The following is a 19,561-nucleotide window of genomic DNA, read 5'->3' as shown; positions in this document are numbered from 1 at the left end:
ATAAAATATCACGTGACATATGTAATGTTACCGCACTTATATATCTATATATATATATATATATATATATATATATATATAAAATTTAAATTTCAATATTATATGTAATGTTAAGTAATAAAAATGGTATATTAATTATTATTTTTGAGATTATATATAATTTTTTTTTTTAATTTTAATTTTTAATATAGATAAGCGTTTAATTGATAGATAAAATAATTTTTTATTTTATTTATTTTTTAATTTTACTTAAAATTGATAGAGATTTTTAAAATTCTTAAGTTTAAATTGTTTAATTGATAGATAAAATAATTTTTTATTTTATTTATTTTTTTTCAATTTTACTTAAAATTGATAGAGATTTTTAAAATTCTTAAGTTTAAATTGTTTAATTTGTAAAGTTTAAATGTCTTTCAAGTTTTTCATTTATTTATATATTCAAAAATGCATTTTAAACAATAAAAAACTACAATCTTGCTCAAAATTGTATTGTCAAATAGATATTCTGACCAAAAAATGTTATCTTATTTATTAATTAAATTGTGCATTATAATAATTTTTCTTATTAACATATATTACATTTTATTTTAATTATTTTGTTTATTTATTATTATTATTCTTTTATTTTTTTTTAAATTATATATTTTTTTTAAAAAATCCTAAAAATTATATATTTATTTATAATATAACAAAAAATCCGAAAATTTATTTAAAAGGTATATGTAAATTTTTATTAAATCATGCACAAAGGAAAAGAAAAACTTAATTCATCTTTTATTCATTATATCATTTTCACATGAAGTATGTAAATTTTTATTAAATCATGAAGTATGTAAATTTTTATTAAATCATGCACAAAGGAAATGAAAAACTTAATTCATCTTTTATTCATTATATCATTTTCACATGAAGTTTGTAGAGGGTAAGCTAGATAATGATATTTTGAGTAGAAGAATAGAATGATGAGTTTTTTATAAGTTTGCACGAAGATGGAAAACTTGTCAAAGTTTGGTTTTAAGTGAAAGAGGGTTATGCAATCATTTCAATAGGTTTAAATGAGTGTGTATACAATTATTGAATGAACAGAAAGTAGATGGAACTAAAGTGGCACAACCCCAACTAAAGTGGCACAACCCCTATGTATGTAAGAATAATGAGACAAAACAACCAACAAAAATATCAATCAAAAACTTTAATCAATAGGTTGTAATATAATATTTTTATTTTCAAATGTAATTACTTCAATCATTCTTGCAATTTCAAAGTTATTGGATCATCTTGCTAAAAATCAACATGCAAAAAAAAAAAAACAAAAAGGATCAAAATAACTCAAAGGAAAACAATAAGCTTTCTAATCAAGATTCAAACATTAAATCAAGAAAAGTATCATCAAATGATCAAAATGAAAGAAATTTTCAAAATTTTAACGAGGGTCCCCTTTATTTTTTTTAGCAAAAGTTAAAGGAGAGTTGTTGAGGGCTCAATGGGTTCATAACATTTGGTATTAGACCTTGTAATCGTAGGAATTTTCGCTATAATTTTTTTCTAGGACAATTATGATAAATACTTTGGAAATTACTGAGAAGGGGGTTAAATCATGTTAATTTTAGGATAAAAATGGTATGTTCTATGCTTAGAGCAATTTCACTTCAATTTTCTTTATTAGCCCAATATCATATCCAGTATAGCAATCACATCAACATGATAGTAAAATGCAGATAGAACATAAACAATAACAATAGAAGACAAGCCAACACAAGAGGACACAAGATATGGCACCAGCCAGGGACAAAGCCCAATGTGGGGAACCCTTGATCAATTCTTCTTATAATTCTTCAAAAGTTCAGCACAGAGAGAGTATAATTTACAATATTCACTTGACCAATCTGATTAAACAAAACAACATAAACAAGAAGCCCTAACCAGAAATTCAATGATGGTCAACAGGGATGAAATAGACCTCCAAAATAGCTCAGTCAAACTTCATCAACTCGGCCTCCAACAACAAGATAATGCAGCCCAAAGCAGCCTGAAAATTACCAGTCAAACTTGGTCAACAGAAGTCAACACAACAACCAGAACTAGGGCAGTCAACGCTTGATCCAGGTGGATATTGGTGGCCACCTGCCAAGTCCACCTGGACCCCCACCATTGTCTTTCTCAGCATTTTCAGTTTCCTTAATTGTAGCACAACTTACTATTTTTAGCAGTTTTTCGGGTCCTGAACTTTCGGAGCCGTTTTGAGGCCCTAAACGACGTTTTTTGGGGAATCCGGGGGCAACATGGGTCCATGGAATGGATCGATGTTGCCCGTTCCAACAATGATAGTGCTCGGATAGATCTTTCTAATGAGCTATTGTACGCGTCAAACGAAGATCATATGCCAAAGTTACGACCCCGGGAAGTTGATGTACCAATTTACCCCAAACGGGGCCCACAGTTTGGCGTTTCATCTCCTAGGGTTAGGTTTTGGAATGTTAAGGGTTTTTCCATTGTTTCTCAACAATAAATAGGCCTTCGAGCCTCATTGTAACACAGTTCAGAGGCATGTAGCCATCACATCTCTTCTCAGAGATAAGCTACCATCGCCCTAGCTGGTTTATTTTCCATTTCTGATTGTAAGCATATTTCAGTATTTTCCATTAATGAAATAAAGTATTATTTCCGCTGCATCTTTGTGTATATGGTTATCTCTGTAATTTGTTGCGTTCCTGTTTAAATCCGGATCAGTGGTATCAGAGCGGTCTGCTTTTTCTCTGTTTTTCTTTGCATGTCCCCAACAAGGTCGGGATATAAGGAGTTAGGGCTTGAACTGGTTGAACCTTTGCAAGACCAGCCTCGCAAATCCCGATGGCCTCCCATGGCGGACGAGAAGAAAGACGAGGGGGCAGGAGATCCCATCAAAATTTTGCTCGAAGAAGCCCTCGAGTGACAACGGAACGCGATGATGGACAACTTTGCCCAGATCCTTCAGCGGCTACCCAGAAGCGGCGCATCGGCTTCCAGCAGCTCCTCTGGAAACGCCACACCCTTTAAGGTACAAGTTAATTTTGAAATCCCCATATTCGAGGGTCAATTAGACGCCGATGCCGTAGATAAATGGTTAAATCTGCTAGAGGGTTATTTTTCTGTTCATGAATTTTCGAGTTGGGAAAAGATTGTTTTTGCTCTTCTCAAAGCAGCCCCCCACGTCAAGGACTGGTGGGAAACCTACTGCGAGCAGAAGGATGAAAGTACTGGCTCACTATTTTCAGCCGCACCCACCTGGGATTCGTTCCGGGATGCCATCAAGGAGCAGTACTACCCTATCGGAAGCTATGAGGATGAATACATAAAGTGGACCACGCTGCGGCAGGGAAGGGACCAAGACGTGCCGGAGTTCACCAATCTTTTCCATACCCGTCGCACAAAGTTGGGTATCAAGGATTCTGAGCAACATTTGATACTCAAATACCGTGGCTGCCTGCACAAGTACATCCAGGAAGAAATACAATTCCTAAACATCCCCTCGCTCGGCGCAGCATACCGATATGCCGTCAAGGTCGAGCAGAAGCTTAAACAAAAGAAGCGAGACTTTGGATCTGCGAATTCAAAGCAGGGGAAAGGTGCCCCTAAACCATAGAACAAAGGACAGAGCCAAGGCGGGACAACCCAAGACAACCAGTCGAAACTGCAAGCAAAGAACAATGCCGCGAAGCCGAGAAAGGACACTGGAAAATGGTGCGAGTTCCATAAGAGCTCCACTCACAACACAAGTGAGTGTCGGGCCAAGCAGTCACTGGTGGCTGAGCTGAAGGTTTCAGAATCAGACGCATGTTCCGACTCTGAGTCAGAACCCGATAAGGGGTATGAAAAAGGGAAGCAGATCATTGATGCGGATCCCAGCACCACTGTTGCTACAGCAAAGATCCAGAAAAATGAACCCGAAGATCCAGAGGAGGAGGAGCGTCTCTTCCACTCCCAGATGTGGGTAAAGGGCTCCCCGATACAATTCATTGTTGATAGTGGGAGTCAAAAGAACCTCATTTCGGCAGAGGTCGTGAAGCGGTTGGGCTTACCGACCACAGCACATCCACAACCATACACCATTGGGTGGCTTCACCAAGGGCGAGATCTTCGCGTGAGCCAGCAGTGTCGCCTTCCATACAACATCAAGCCCTTCACGGATGAGGTATTGTGTGACATTGCTCCCCTTGAAGTTTGTGATGTATTACTAGGACAACCATACTTGTGGAAGCGACATGCTGTGTATGAATCAAGGCCCCGTGCTGTTATCATTACATTGGGAAAAAAGTTGTTCAGGATACCAGAGGTAGCACCACCTGCCGCCATCTCTTTGATTACTGCAAAACAATGTAGTAAGATCATTTCCAAAACCAGGAAATTTGTTTTCCTGATGATACGCCATCAAGGGAAGAAGAAGACAGTGGTCGCGGCCTCCAAACAGGGCCCCTCTGCACGACAGCTACAGATGGACAAGATTGTGGAGGAGTACGAAGACATCTTCACCTCCCCGGCAGGGGTTCCTCTGCACTGTCAAGTCAAGCACTCCATCGATCTGACCCCAGGGGCGCCGCTACCCAATGGACCAATTTATCGGCGCTCCATTCTAGAGAACAATGAAATCAAGAGGCAGATTCAGGAGCTCCTGCAGAAAGGTCACATCCGTCTGAGTTCATCGCCCTGTGGGAGCCCGATCGTGTTGGTACAGAAGAAGGATGGGACGTGGAGACTCTGTATTAACTATCGGGCGCTGAACAAGATCACTGTCCGTAACAGGTACCCGATCCCGCAGATTGATGACCTCCTATACCAATTAAAGGGGGCGAAATATTTCAGCAAGATCGATCTGAAGTCAGGATATCACCAGGTACCAATCGAACCCTCAGATGTGTGGAAGACTGCCTTCAAATCCAAGGAGGGCCTCTTCGAATGGTTGGTCATGCCTTTCGGATTGACGAATGCTCCTGCAACCTTTATGAGGCTAATGGATGACATCTTGCGGCCATTCACCAACTCCTTTGTAGTAGTATACTTGGATGACATTCTGATCTTCAGCCAGAGTTGGGAAGAGCACCTCCACCACATCCGACAGGTTCTCCAAACACTGCGGCAACACAAGCTATGTGCCAATTTGGAGAAATGCACTTTTGGCATGACCGAGGTTCAGTATCTGGGATACATCATTGATGAACAGGGGGTGCATGTCGATCCAACCAAGGTCCAAGTCATTCGGGATTTGCCCTCTCCAACCACTCTAACAGAGCTCCGCAGCTTTCTAGGTCTTGCCAACTTCTACCGCAGGTTTGTGCTGGGGTTTTCTCATATTTCTTGGCCCTTGAGTCAAGTCACCAAGGGAGGGGCGAAAGCAAAATTCTTTTGGTCTGAATCTCAACAGAAGGCATTCAGGGAGTTGAAGGATCGCCTCTGCACAGCACCAGTGCTCGCGTTACCAGATTTACAACAACCATTTGAGGTCGAGACAGATGCCTCTGACTATGCTATTGGGGCAGTCCTTACTCAACATGGACATCCAGTGGCATATCACAGTGAAATGCTTTCAGACACAGTCCGGAAGTACCCCACTTATGATAAAGAGATGTATTCCATTGTACAGGCCTGCCGACAATGGAAGCATTACATTTTGGGGAAGGAAATGGTCATCCACACAGACCACCGACCCCTGCAGTTCATACAGACCCAAGGTAAATTGCAGAATGATCGCCATCAGAAGTGGTCTACATACCTGCAACAGTTTCACTTGAATATCAAGTATAAAAAGGGCAGCACCAATAATGTTGCAGATTGCCTCAGTCGACCACCGATCATGGCGCTGACCACCGTGCTCAACTCTTGTGGGCACGAGACTTCTGATTGACCACTTCTCTACAAAAGCGACCCAGAATTCGGCCACACATACCAGACACTCTTGGAGGGTCGGAATGTTGCAGATTTTCACCTCCAGGATGCCCTATTATGCCACCTTGGTCACCTTTGTGTTCCTTCAAGCGAGCGTGCCAAGATGATTTGGGAAGCACACTACAGTCGGGCTGGTGGACATTTCGGGGTCGAGAAAACAGTGGCAGTACTGCAAAATTATTTCTATTGGCCGAATCTTTGACAGGATGTTGGGAAGTACATCCGATCATGTACTGCCCGTGCCATTGCCAAACCGACCATTAAGAAGCAAGGCCTCTATACCCCGTTGCCTACCCCTAGTCGACCTTGGGAATCCATCTCCATGGATTACATGTCAGGCCTTCCTTCCACTAAGCATGGAAATGACTGTGTTTTTGTGGTCGTCGACAGGTTCTCGAAGATGGCCATTATGGTGGCCTGCAAGAAGAATATCACAGCAGAAGCCACTGCTAAACTCTTCTTTGAACGAGTGTGGGTGCACTTTGGGATCCCACAGTCTATCATCTCAGATCGGGACAGTCGGTTTCTCAGCAAATTTTGGTCCAGTCTCTGGTCAATGCTGGACACCAAACTCACGAAGTCCACAGCCTTCCATCCTCAAACTGATGGCCAGACAGAGGTTGTCAATAGGATGATTGTGCACATTTTGCGCATGTATAACTCAAAGCATCCACGCACATGGGACGAGAGCCTCCCCTATGTTCAGCATAGCTACAACCGAGCTCTTCACAGCTCCACCGGCCATAGCCCTTTTCAGGTGGGTTTGGGATTCCAGCCACTATGCCCCATTGATGTGGCCATGCCACTTGCAGCTACTCACATGAATTCATCTCATGTCCAGTCCGAAACAGATAAGGCCACCAGCTTCATTGAGCGCATCCAACATATTCGCCAGCAGGTCCATGACATTCTTGAGAAATCAAATGCCAAGTACAAGTAGCGACATGATCAACATCGGGTGCCACACAAGTTTCAGGTGGGCGACAAAGTCTGGTTGCATTTGCAAAAGGAACGCCTTACTGGAGCCTATCGGAAATTGAGACCACTCCGATATGGTCCTTACACCATTACTAAGGCTATGGGAGACAATGCATTTGAGCTCATCATTCCCCCATTCCTTCGCCTGCACCCAGTGTTCAATGTGGACCGCCTTCGGCCATACTTTCCACCATTGCTAGACACATCCGACATTGCAGAACAGCTCCAACCCACAGAATTAAATCCAGATTGCATGGAACAAGCTGCAACTGATCGAATCATGGACACACAGATCAAGAACACTCGCCAACAGAATATCCAACTGTATCGAGTTGTCAAAGCAGGCCAACTCCTTCAACAGGGCAAGTGGCTCACCAGGGAACAAGTTCAGCAGAAGTTTCCTCATCTCATGGAGGAGCTCAACGCAATGGGGACCATTGCTTCCTAAGGGGGGAGGAATGATCCAGGTGGATATTGGTGGCCACCTGCCAAGTCCACCTGGACCCCCACCATTGTCTTTCTCAGCATTTTCAGTTTCCTTAATTGTAGCACAACTTACTATTTTTAGCAGTTTTTCGGGTCCTGAACTTCCGGAGCCATTTTGAGGCCCTAAACAACGTTTTTTGGGGAATCCGAGGGCTCGTTCCAACAATGATAGTGCTCGGATAGATCTTTCTAATGAGCTATTGTACGCGTCAAACGGAGATCATATGCCAAAGTTACGACCTCGGGAAGTTGATGTACCAATTTACCCCAAACGGAGCCCACAGTTTGGCGTTTCATCTCCTAGGGTTAGGTTTTGGAATGTTAAGGGTTTTTCCATTGTTTCTCAACAATAAATAGGCCTTCAAGCCTCATTGTAACACAGTTCAGAGGCATGTAGCCATCACATCTCTTCTCAGAGATAAGCTACCATCGCCCTAGCTGGTTTATTTTCCATTTCTAATTGTAAGCATATTTCAGTATTTTCCATTAATGAAATGAAGTATTATTTCCGCTGCATCTTTGTGTATATGGTTATCTCTGTAATTTGTTGCGTTCCTATTTAAATCCGGATCAACGCTAGTCAAAGAAAAGGTCAAATTGCCTCAGCTTTGTGCACAAAATTATAGCTTACCCAAATAGAAGTCTCCCTCACAAAACCGAAGTCAACACTGGTCAAAGTTAGCCTCCTGAAATTTCGATCAAATCTGGTCAACGCAACAGCTAGAAAATCAAACTTTCTTTCGCACTTGTGGAGAGAGAGCGATGCCCAGAAATCCATACCCAATCAAGATGAGAGAGAGAAATATGAATGAGTGAAGTGTATCCAAATGAGGATGAGACATCATGTATTTATAGGATATCGTTTAAGATGAATAGACGTGACTATTGGGCTTTAGAGCCTACCTGAGTTTGTTGGCCAACCTTGACAATTTGTCCATAATCAAAATAGATTCATAAATTCATGTGTGCATGTCAGAATGGGATGATTTTTAGATCAATCCTACACCTCTCAAATAGAGGAATCTAAGAAAAATGTGAGTTGTCTCATATGAACTTTCCAATGTGAAAGTGAACCACTCACCCTATACATCGCGCGCTAATAGGGGAAGGTGAACCACTCACCCTTTGGTCACTCATCGCTCTAAGAAGTACCCCAAGCCCCCCGTAGCTCCCAGAGCTCAACATCCATCTCATACGGAACCCTCATAATAGGGTCTCTCCATAACTCCAATTCATTCACGAAAGGTCAAGAATTTGACCTTTCCCAAGGGCTTTGTAAGAATATCGATGAATTGATCATCAGTCCCAATGTGTTGGAGCCTTATTGATCCCTGTTGTCCCATATCTCGGATAAAGTGGTACCTGATATCAATATGCTTGGAGCGATCATGAAAGACGAGATTCTCCGAAAGATGAATCCCACTATGATTGTCGCAAAAGATCAAGGTGGTATCCAACACATGTCCAAACAGCTCACTAAAGAGCTTCCTCAACCAAACAGCTTCACAAGAGGCCAAACTAGCAGTAATATATTTAGTCGCAATGGTGCTCAAGGCAACCGACTTCTGCTTCCTGCTCATCCATGATATCGAAGCATAACCTAGAGAGAAGCAACATCTAGATGTGCTTTTACGATCCACCACACTGCCAACCCAGTATGCATGAGAGTAACCATGGAGCCTCACATTCCATGCAGTTTATCTCAGTCCATAAGTGATTGTGCCTCGAAGATATCTCAAAAGATTCTTGGCAGCAATCCAATGTATGTGATGAGGCTCGAACATAAACTGGTTCAATATATTCACTGCAAAACATATGTCTGGACAGGAGTTCACCAATAACATCAGGGCCCCATGAGTTGACAATACTGAGAAGGATTTCCCAAATCAAGCCCAACAACACTTATGCATAACTTATTTAAGTTAAGTTCCATCAGAGTAGTCACGAACTTGCAGTCCACCATCCCAAATCTTTCAAGAATCTTCACAATATATTTTCCTTGAGAAATGAAAATCTCATCTGGCTTTTGCCAGACCTCCAACCCTAGGAAGTAATGCATCAGTCCTAGGTTCTTCATCTCAAACTCAAAAGCCAACTCCCTCTTACATTGATGAATAAGAGGGTCTACACCTGTCAGAAAGAGATCGTACACATAGAGTACCAAGATGAGAGGTTTATCATTCTCAACCTTAAACTAAGGTTCGAATCAACTTCACTTCTTGTAAATCCTAGCTTCACTAGATAGCTATTGATCCTCTCATACCAAGCTCGGGGTGCTTGTTTCAACCCATAGAGGGATTTCTTCAACCTGCATACATGTGTCTGATGATCTTGAACTTCAAACTCCTCAGGTTGTTCGACATAGACTTCCTCCTTAAGTGAACCATGCAAGAAGGCAGTCTTGACATCCATCTGGTGTATATTCCATCCTTACGAGATAGCAAGGGCTATAATTGAACAGATGGTGGTGTAGCGAGCAACAAGTGAAAATATATGATCATAATATACACCTTCCGTTTGAGAGAAGCCTCGATCAACAAATCTGTCCTTGAACTTCTTAGCACTTCCATCAACACCATGCTTGATCTTGTAGAGCCATTTCGAGGTGACAACAGATTTGTCCTTGGGTCTAGGAACCACATCCAGACATCATTCTTCATAATTGACTCATACTCTTCATTCATAGCATCCTTCCATACTTTTTGCTTCATAGCTTCTTCAAATGAGCAAGGTTCAGACTAATAATGGTGCTCATAAGAGTTAAGTACCCTTGGTACCTATTAGGCTTCTTTCTTTCACGAAATTTTCCCCTCAGTGCAACATGTCTCTTAGCATCTTCGAGAGTTCCCCTCAGTCATGAGGGTCTCCTTTTGGAGGATGAGGGTTCATGAGGAGGAGGATCAATGGGATCCATCGGTTCTTCAACATCGGGCATCGACTCATCCTGCAAATCTCCCTGATTTCCTACACCTACTTCTTTTTCCTTCCTTGGAATAGGAAGGTTGCCAACCTTCCTTAAGGAAACATCCTCATTGAAGATGACATCATGACTCAACTCTACTTCTCTTTGACCAGGCACATAGATTCTATATGCCTTAGAAGTTTCACTGTAGCCCACAAAAGTTCCTTTCTTCCAGATGCCTCTAATTTACTTCTCTTTTCTTTCGGCACATGAAAGTATACGGGACTACCAAAATTTCAAAAATAAGAAACATCGGGTTTATTACCGATGAAAACTTCTTCGGGAGTTTTGGATTCCAATGCTTGATGAGGGCATCGATTTTGAATGTACACAGCAATGTTGGCAGATTCTCCCCATAGGAACTTTGGAAGTCCTTGACCATGAAGCATGGAACGAGTGGCTTCTATAATGGAACAATTCTTCCTTTCAGCAACACCATTTTGCTCAGGAGTATATGCAGTAGTAGTCTCCCTCTTAATTCCATCTTCCTTGCAATAGTCATTGAATTCATTTGACTCATACTCGATTCCATTATTGGTCCTCAATATCTTGATCTTCTTCCCTATTTGATTTTCCACCAAGACTTTGAAGGCACAGAGCCATGAGAACATTTCATCCCTCTTCTTCAAGAAAGATATCCAATTTTTGCGACAAAAGTCATCCACAAAGATAGCATAATATAAATATCCTCCTAATTATGTCATAGGCAACATACCAAATAGATAATAATGAAACAATTGCAAAATGTTTGTGGTCTTGCTATCACTTGAGGGGAATCTTCCCCTTGTATGTTTTCCCTCGGCACATCCCTGACATACACCACCATGCTATATTTTGAATTCAAGCATACCTGTTACCATATTCCTTGCATCGAGTAGAGCCTTATAGTGAAGATGAGCAAACCTCTGGTACCATAGTTCGGATTGAAGAGATGTGTCGCAAGACATGGCTCCCAGTGGACTTCCTCCAACTTGATATAAATTTTCAACCCTGAATTCAAGAGTAATGCTTCTTGGAAATTTCATTTACACACACGTACCTTTCCATTGATGAATTCCACTTTGAATCCTATGTCTTCCATCATTGAGATAGACACTAGATTCTTATTTAGATTAGGTACATATAGTACTTCTTGAAGCTAAACGGTGTTACCTTGATTCAATTGAAGGGTAACATTCCCAGCTCCCTTCACGGGATAGATGGCATTGTCTCCAAGGAAAATTTCCAAATTTGTATCCTTCTCTATCATATTTGAAAGAGCTTCCTTGTACCTGGTGAAGTGCCTTGAGGCGCCACTATTAATTAACCAATTTCCCAAAGTATCTGGAGGAGAGGTAGTAGAGAGGGCAGATATAAGATAAAATTCCTTTTTCTTAGAATTTACAAGATTAGACTCATCATACCTGGAGTTTCTTTTTCTTTTAGAAGCTCGATCATTTCCAAGTTGAGTAGCAAAAGCATTCCTTTTCCCTTTGTTGTTGAGCCTGCCATTCCTTAGATTGTTGTTGTTGCCCCTCAAATGATTGTGATCATCATCACGAGATGTGACCCTTCTATTTGGACACTCCCTGACATAGTGACCGAACTTGTTGCAAACGAAGCATCTTCCCTTCCTTCCATTTTTGAATCCTAGTCTTCCTTGACTTTGCTTCTTTGAACCTGCAGTTTTCTTCCTCTTGGCATGAGCGGAGAATGCAGTAGGATTATTCCTATTCGAAAGCATCTCCAATTCCATCATCCTTGTTTCTTCTTGAGAACATCTAGTCAGCAATTCTTCAAAACCTGGAATTTTATCATTATTGAGAATAGTAGTGTTGAAAACATGCCATTCAAGAGGAAGAACTCCAAGGGCAATGAGAGTGAGCTCCCTGCCAGCAATAGCTTCACCAATTGAAAGAAGATCATTTTTTATCTCAATAATCCTCATGAAGTAGGATTGAATATCCTCACATTTTCCCTTCCTTATATCCTTCAGCTTGCTCTTGAGGAAAAGAATTTGATTTGCATTGTGTTGTACTACGAAACAACCCCCCCATTTGTAACAAACAATAGCTAGGCTTAGAGTTGTAAATGGGGACCCTTTTAAATTTTTAGGCTTAGGATAATAGAACCCTAACTCTAAGAAGATTCCTAGAAAAACCTTTCAAAACCAACTAAGGATGAAATCCATATCACAAATTGCACTTTTCCACATGACCATGTTAAAAAACCTTTACAAAATTGCGATATGTGATTAGGTCTCCCGCTGCGATAACATCACCTTGTCATTTCGCAATCGCATTTCGCACTTCGCATAGTTCGCGAGAAACTTGACCATGCCATTAGAACAACCACAAATGATTTGCGAAATGCGATATTGCGATCTCTACAATTGCATTTCGCTTAATATATCCAGTAACACTATACTGTATCCCTTTTAAGACCGTGATGCATGATTAAGTCCGATAAAACGTGTGGAATAATTATGTTTTAAATGCCAAAACAAACGAGTTGGCAGGTTATTAAATATTTAGCGGCCCGAGGAAGGATAATCATTTTCATGGTTATGGGTAGTTATAATCAAGTATCTCATTAAAACCTTTCTCACGATCCAAAGTCATTTCACAGAATATTTCAATCTTAATTACTAAATATCGTCTGCTCTGATATATCTTGTCTATCTCAGGAAAGCGACAAAAGACATGTCCCTAAGAAAGGTGATGTAGAAACAGACCAAACAAACCATTGTTGAAGTTGAGTGTACAGAGATGGCTCATATCTTTGCTGATACAATTTGTAATGTTGCCGGAGGCGCAACAGATTGGGAAGTAATTTACAATAGGCTGGAGGACGAGCGTCCTAAAATCATTGTTATGAGAGCAACAGCTGACTCAAAAAGGCCTTTAGAACTTCAATGTAGAGATGCTTCATGTTCATTCCTTCATAGGATAGGAGCAAGGGCTAAAATCCTCCCATATACAGATATGATCAGGTGGGTGAGTGAAATCCTTATCATTGAAGATAAGCAGTTCAAGGATTCAAAGATGGAGCTCATAGGGTCGTTCAGAGCAGAAGATCTGAAGAAGATGTGCCACGTACCTGATCCCCAGGATATCTACGATAGCACATTTGTGGCTAACTTCACAAAGAAGAATCCAGACCCCTTCAAGCTAATTCAGGGTTGGAGGGTGTTGGACAACAAATTCAAGTATGACAAATCGGATATGTATGTTATAGCCTCTTTGGCAAACCCCTACAACTATGCAGTAGACATGTTATGTATATTTTATGGGCTACCCAATAATACTAATTTTTCAATTGAATGGATTCCTCTGATTGATGCATGTGTTAATTCCCATATCATGAATTGGCATTCCATCCTATCTGACAACCTAGCCACCACCATTACCGAATATTGATAGAAGAAATCCTCGTTTTCAGATAACCTCCCTCCCTTCTATTTTAGTGCCTACATCATGGATGTTATCTGTTTTTGCACAACATTTCCAACCATGGTTGGAAATGGACCTTACAAGATCCTTACTCAATCCATCTCAGTCATAAACAAATATGGGAGTCACGTTACATACCTCACTTCTATAAGATATTACATGCTGTTGTGTTGCCCCTACCTCAAATGATTTTCAATAAGAAAGCCCCTAGGTTTTCCCATGAAGTTGCAACAGACCTGCTTACTATCGACAAGTATTTTATTGAAGAGTGGTTCACCTATATTAGGGTTTTTGGTAGCATGGTTGATGGACATGTCCTTGCTTTATATGTTTCTGATAAGTTATTAGCAAGAGAGATCGCCTACCAGACTGTGGGAAAGGGCCTGACTAAAGTTCTCAAAGATGACAAGAAGTCATTATGGCCCATTTTCCTTGTCAAATGCAGTTCTTTTGCTTTAGCCAAATTTTTTCATGCCACTAAGGAACGAGCACATGTGGAGTCCCTCGGGCTTCATACATTGCCTAAGAGGAAATTTGATCCAAACAAAGTGGCATATAATGTCACTATTGGAGTAAAGCTCAAGCCATACAATCATGATGATAATTATTTTGAGGATTTGTTACAGTCAGCCGTATCCTTCGAGCAAGCATTCAAATGGGAAAAAGCGAAACTGAAACCTGAAGATTTTCAAAGATTTTAGGAATTCAAAGATGAGAGGCACCAAATGATCCCAATACATATATTAAAACCCAAGGATAAGACTACTCCAAGCGTCACTGTTGATACTGGAGGTCCTATCTCTCAAAAATACTCTCAGGTAAACACTGAGAAGACACCAGACACAGGGAAGCCCCAAGACGCTGACAACACAGCTGAGTCTAGCAGGAAGTCAACTGAGAAGCAAGTGATGAGCACCCCGGCTACAGAAATCAGTTCAGAGACCAAAGGCAGAAGTTTGGAGCAGGAGTGGGATCAATTTAATCAAAATTCAAAACTCCTCCGCATATTCATAAAGATAGAGAGCCCAAGTCTGTTGACAAACAATCTACACCTATGGAGGAACAAGCAACAACATCACAGCATACTGAAATTATCCCTGCTCTACCCACATCGGAGATTGTTCTCAAAGTGACTAAAATACCTCCACTTGATGTGTTCTAAGCCCTCTCCAGAAGGCTGTAGTTAGAAGGTAGATAAAAAGGAGAAGGGTAGATGCACCTGACTTCCCACCTAGAAATGAGCCCATGGACGTTGTCAGGAAAGACATCCCTTTCAATCTGACTGAGAACTTGACTAGACTATCATAGTTCACAGGAGCATATGCATCGGCCACTATGGACAAGGCTACTGAGGTCTCTACTCTACTAAGGGAGAAAGAGGAGAGAATTGTGCAGCTCGAACAAGAGCTCAAGGTAGAGAAAGCAAGCACAAACAGGCAGGTGGCAGAGAAACTAAAGCAATTGCAGCAAGAAATGGAGATCTTGAAAATAAGCCATGAGGTCAATATATCGGTCAAAAACATACAACTCCAAGAAATGCAGCAATCCATGGAAAGATACAAGGACGTTCCCACTACTAAGGAGTTCATCAAAGAGGCCTTGGAATTAAATTCCCTTCTGGTGAGAAAGCAAGAGTATTTCTACCAGAAGTTGTCACACATTACTCCCTATCTAACTACCAGCGACCAGCTGACAGATAAGGCAATCGACCAAAGAACAGAGTTTAACGATTTAAACACCAGAATCTCTGAGTTCATTGAGTGGTAGGAAATAGAAGATGGAAAGAAGGCTAATCTACTCGAGATTGAAGAAACTCATAAAGACATTATCTTCATAGATTGGGATGCTAGAATCAAACAGGCTGAGCTAGCAGTCGCAAGGCAACTGGAGTATCAAAGAATATCATCAAAGAAATGAATCACATCATGTTTGCCACCAATATCATCAAGGAAGGCAATACGAAATAAATGCCTGATTTAACTGCTATGTATAAAGACTGGCAAGAAAAGGCGGGGAGTCAGAGAGAGGCATTTACAAAACTGACAATGACCAATTAGGAGTCATATTGGCAGTATTTGGTTAAGCCACATAGCCAGATTATGACTCTCAACTGTTCCCTTCACACGACTCAAAGGATGTTGCCACCACTCACTGATGTGATCTTCACAGGACAACTCAGGACTCATTTTGGGCCACCTCCTCAAATTCAACCAATGACCGATATTTGCGATTTAAAGGACAAGCTGATAGACAGCAAGTCATCCTCTTAGTTTTGTTTATTTAGCCTCTGTTTATTTTTTGATTTAGTTACCTAGTTAGGAGGAAGGTTGTTTGAAACCTCCTCAAATTTTGTATAATATATTTTTGCACATTTAGTTAGAGTAGTATTTATACCCTTCTCATGCATTTAGAGAAGGGTCCAGAATTTTATCAAAAACATTTGCAAAGAATGCACTATTATAAGTTTGTGAATGCTTTGGTGAAATGATGGAACATGATCGTTTCTTTTAAATATCAGACTACTTTCCTTTGTTGATGCACTTTTTTATTCCTGGGAGATAATTTGATTTGAAGAAAGAAGTTGGTCTATGTCATTTTTCAAATGAGCAGGACTTCACACATATGGCACTATTATCGTGTATGATTGATTCTGTCTACATTTAATTAGTGGAAAAACTTTACTTTCATGGATTATATGTGAGATTTATTATTTATGTTAAGCGTTAGTTGCACTTTTGTATGATGCCTAGCTGAGGTTGTGATTTTCATATATAACTCATCATATATGCGATATGTTTTATAAATTCCTTTGACTAACTATTTAGTCAAAGGAATTATCTTTTACATTATCATCTCTGTTTAGTTGTGTTCAATCTTTATTATCACATGCTAAATAGATATCCTTGTAGATCGCATATCACACAAGAACACCTGGGTTTATATTAGAATAAGTTAGTTAGAGAAATTGCATGGTAGAATAGGTCACTTAGATTATCATTATTTTATTGCAAATCACTCATAAACCACCCATTCTCATCTTAAAACCCACACTGGGAAACTGGTCCCATTATCCCCAGTCAGAGCGACCACTTTAAGCGAAAAAGGAGTTGTCTTAAGGTCTGGACCGGGGGGTTATCCCCCATGTTTCGGCCTCAGAATTTTGAGGCAGCAACATTTTTGCGCTAGAAGGAGGGCCTTCAACTGTGAATGGCAGATGAAGCTAAAAATCATTCAAAAAGCATTCATAAGAGTCAAAACCCCTCCATCATTTCTACCCCTTCTCAAACTTGTTCAGAATCTCTTGATTGGAAATCTGAAGTTGTAGAAACATCTCCCTCATCTCCTGAAGTAGTAAGGTGACCACCTTCCCCAGATTACACTCCTAAGTCTTCTGCAATCCATTCTTTGATACAAAAATTGGAACAGATATCCATTTCTGTAAATAAACCACAGAGACCCGAAGTATCTGAAGAAAGTGTTACCTCCTTATTACAACAAACTGGTGTATTGACTAGATTGCAAAGTGAGAGACTTGGGGTTACCCCTTTCGAGTTCCCCATTCCTCCACGATGTAGGAAAGTCACTTAATCAACATCTAAATTAGATACTAGCAAGATCACATCACCTTTCCATCCATTTACTCCTCCATCTACTTCCATTCAATCCACGACTTCTCAAATATCCACTTCTCCAATTAGTACTACAATTATCATTACTAATCTAGTAGTAAGTTCTTCGCCATCTATACCTACTTCTGGATCGACCTTCCCATTTTCTCAGTCCCCAACTCAAGTTATGGCCAATCAACCTTGGACAAATCTTGGTGCTGTCCTAGTTGCAAATCCAAATTCACTCCCAACAAACCCAAAAAAATGGTTGCCTAAGTATAATCCTGACGATGCTCTCTCAGCCTAAGAACATCTAAATAATTTTATGTTAGCCATGAATCTCAATGGGGTTTCACATGAAGATGTTATAATCAGATTGTTTCCTTATACTTTCCAAGGATCTGCTAGGTCTTGGTATTTTTCCCTCCCAGCAGGTTCAATTAGAGACTGCGATACTTTTCAAGAAGTGTTTCTTGCAAAATTTGGTGATGATAGGACCATAGCGTCCTTGATCAATGATATTTCTAATTTGAAAGCTAATCCAGATGAAAATATCAAATATTTCAACTCCATATTTAACAAATTGCTAAACAAAATCCCAACTGCCTCTAAACCTGCTGTAGATGCACAAATAGAATGGTATATGTCATCCTTGCCTTCTAATATTGCAATCTTTGGAGATAGAGCCAATAAGGCTACCCTTGTAGAAAACATGAAAGAAGCCTTGTCTGTAGAAAGAAGAATCGTAGCTTTGGAAAAGAGATCACAAATAGATGAAAGGAAGACCAAAAAAGTGACATTTAAGGATGACTCTAAGAAGAAGGCTTCAAAAGACCCTTTCAATCTTGAAGGCCTTTAGAAAGTGTTAAAGACGATGTCAAACGAAATGGTTGAAATTAAAAAACAAGTTGATTAATCCTCTTCTCCCAAGAAACCTTTTCGATCATTCAAAAGGAACCCTTCTTCTACGTCACAACCCCCAAACACCATTTCAAATGTTGAATCTGACCAAGAAGTAGAAGAATATTTGCCAAATGAAGAGGAAGCCAAAACGGAAGAAGAAATCGAACTAAATAGGATGTGGGATTTTATTCTCCCAATTAAAGATGAGGCACAAGCAATGCCAGTGACTACAAGAAGCAAAAATTCTCCTGGCATGTCTATCACAAATCACAAGAAAACATTTGTTACTCTTGCCAAGGAGACAACAATAGATAAGAAATCTAAGACTAGCCAAACCGATCCTATCTCTCCATATTCCCCAAATGCCTCAAAAACAATGGTAATCTCAGATACCATCAAATACAATATAGAGGAAGACATGAAAAATACTAGAGCTAACATCTCACTGCATGAGCTCACTAAACTCAAACAGCAGCAGAAGATTTTATTAAGGGAATTGAAAGCAGTTCTAGTATCCCCTTTGCCATCTGTTGTAGTTACTCAAGCTACCTACAATATGGGAAAACCTCCCTCATCCTCAAACAAGGTAGATCCTTCATATCTAGTTCTGATTGGTGATAGGTCTATTTCTCATGTTCCTATGTTTCTGCTCACTTCTGAAATTTTCAACAGGAACATTCACAACTGCCTTGTTGATTCAAGAGTCTCCTCAAATATAATGCCAAGGGATATGTGTACCAAATTGAACATTACACCTCAAAAATCTGCAGTGCACATAGTTCAGCTAGATAGGACAAAAGTTGAGGTCCTTGGAGAAATAGCATCAGTTTCAATTAGGCTTTCCTCTAATCCAAAAGTTTCACAAATAATTGATATTCTGGTGGTTGATATCCCCGAATTTTATGGTTTAATTCTCAATAGGGACTGGTCTGAAAAGTTGCATGATTATTTCGCAACTGATTGGTCTCACATGTGGTTGCCACACAATGGTAAACCTAACCAAATCAGGGTAGACCAAGAGAAATTCATGGAATACACGGTCACCGACCATGAGGGAAGCAATGAACCTATTGCTTTCACTAATAATATCATTAGAAATTACTCAGCCAAGTCCTCTTTAGGATCTTTTAATGCTCAGAGGTCTCCCTTTTTAGATAACGTTGTAGTCTCCCAAATCGAAAATTTTTCACAAACAGATCCTTCCAAATGTCTAAATTTAGTAGATAAAGTTTCTAATAACTCTCCATTCTAGACTCTCTATTTTGACGGTTCTA

The sequence above is a fragment of the Pinus tabuliformis genome, chromosome 7, assembly GCF_031772625.1.
Source record: "Pinus tabuliformis cultivar Carrire ecotype Pingquan chromosome 7, CPIR1, whole genome shotgun sequence".
In the NCBI taxonomy this organism is placed as follows: domain Eukaryota; kingdom Viridiplantae; phylum Streptophyta; class Pinopsida; order Pinales; family Pinaceae; genus Pinus; species Pinus tabuliformis.
This window is presented reverse-complemented; position numbering follows the sequence as displayed.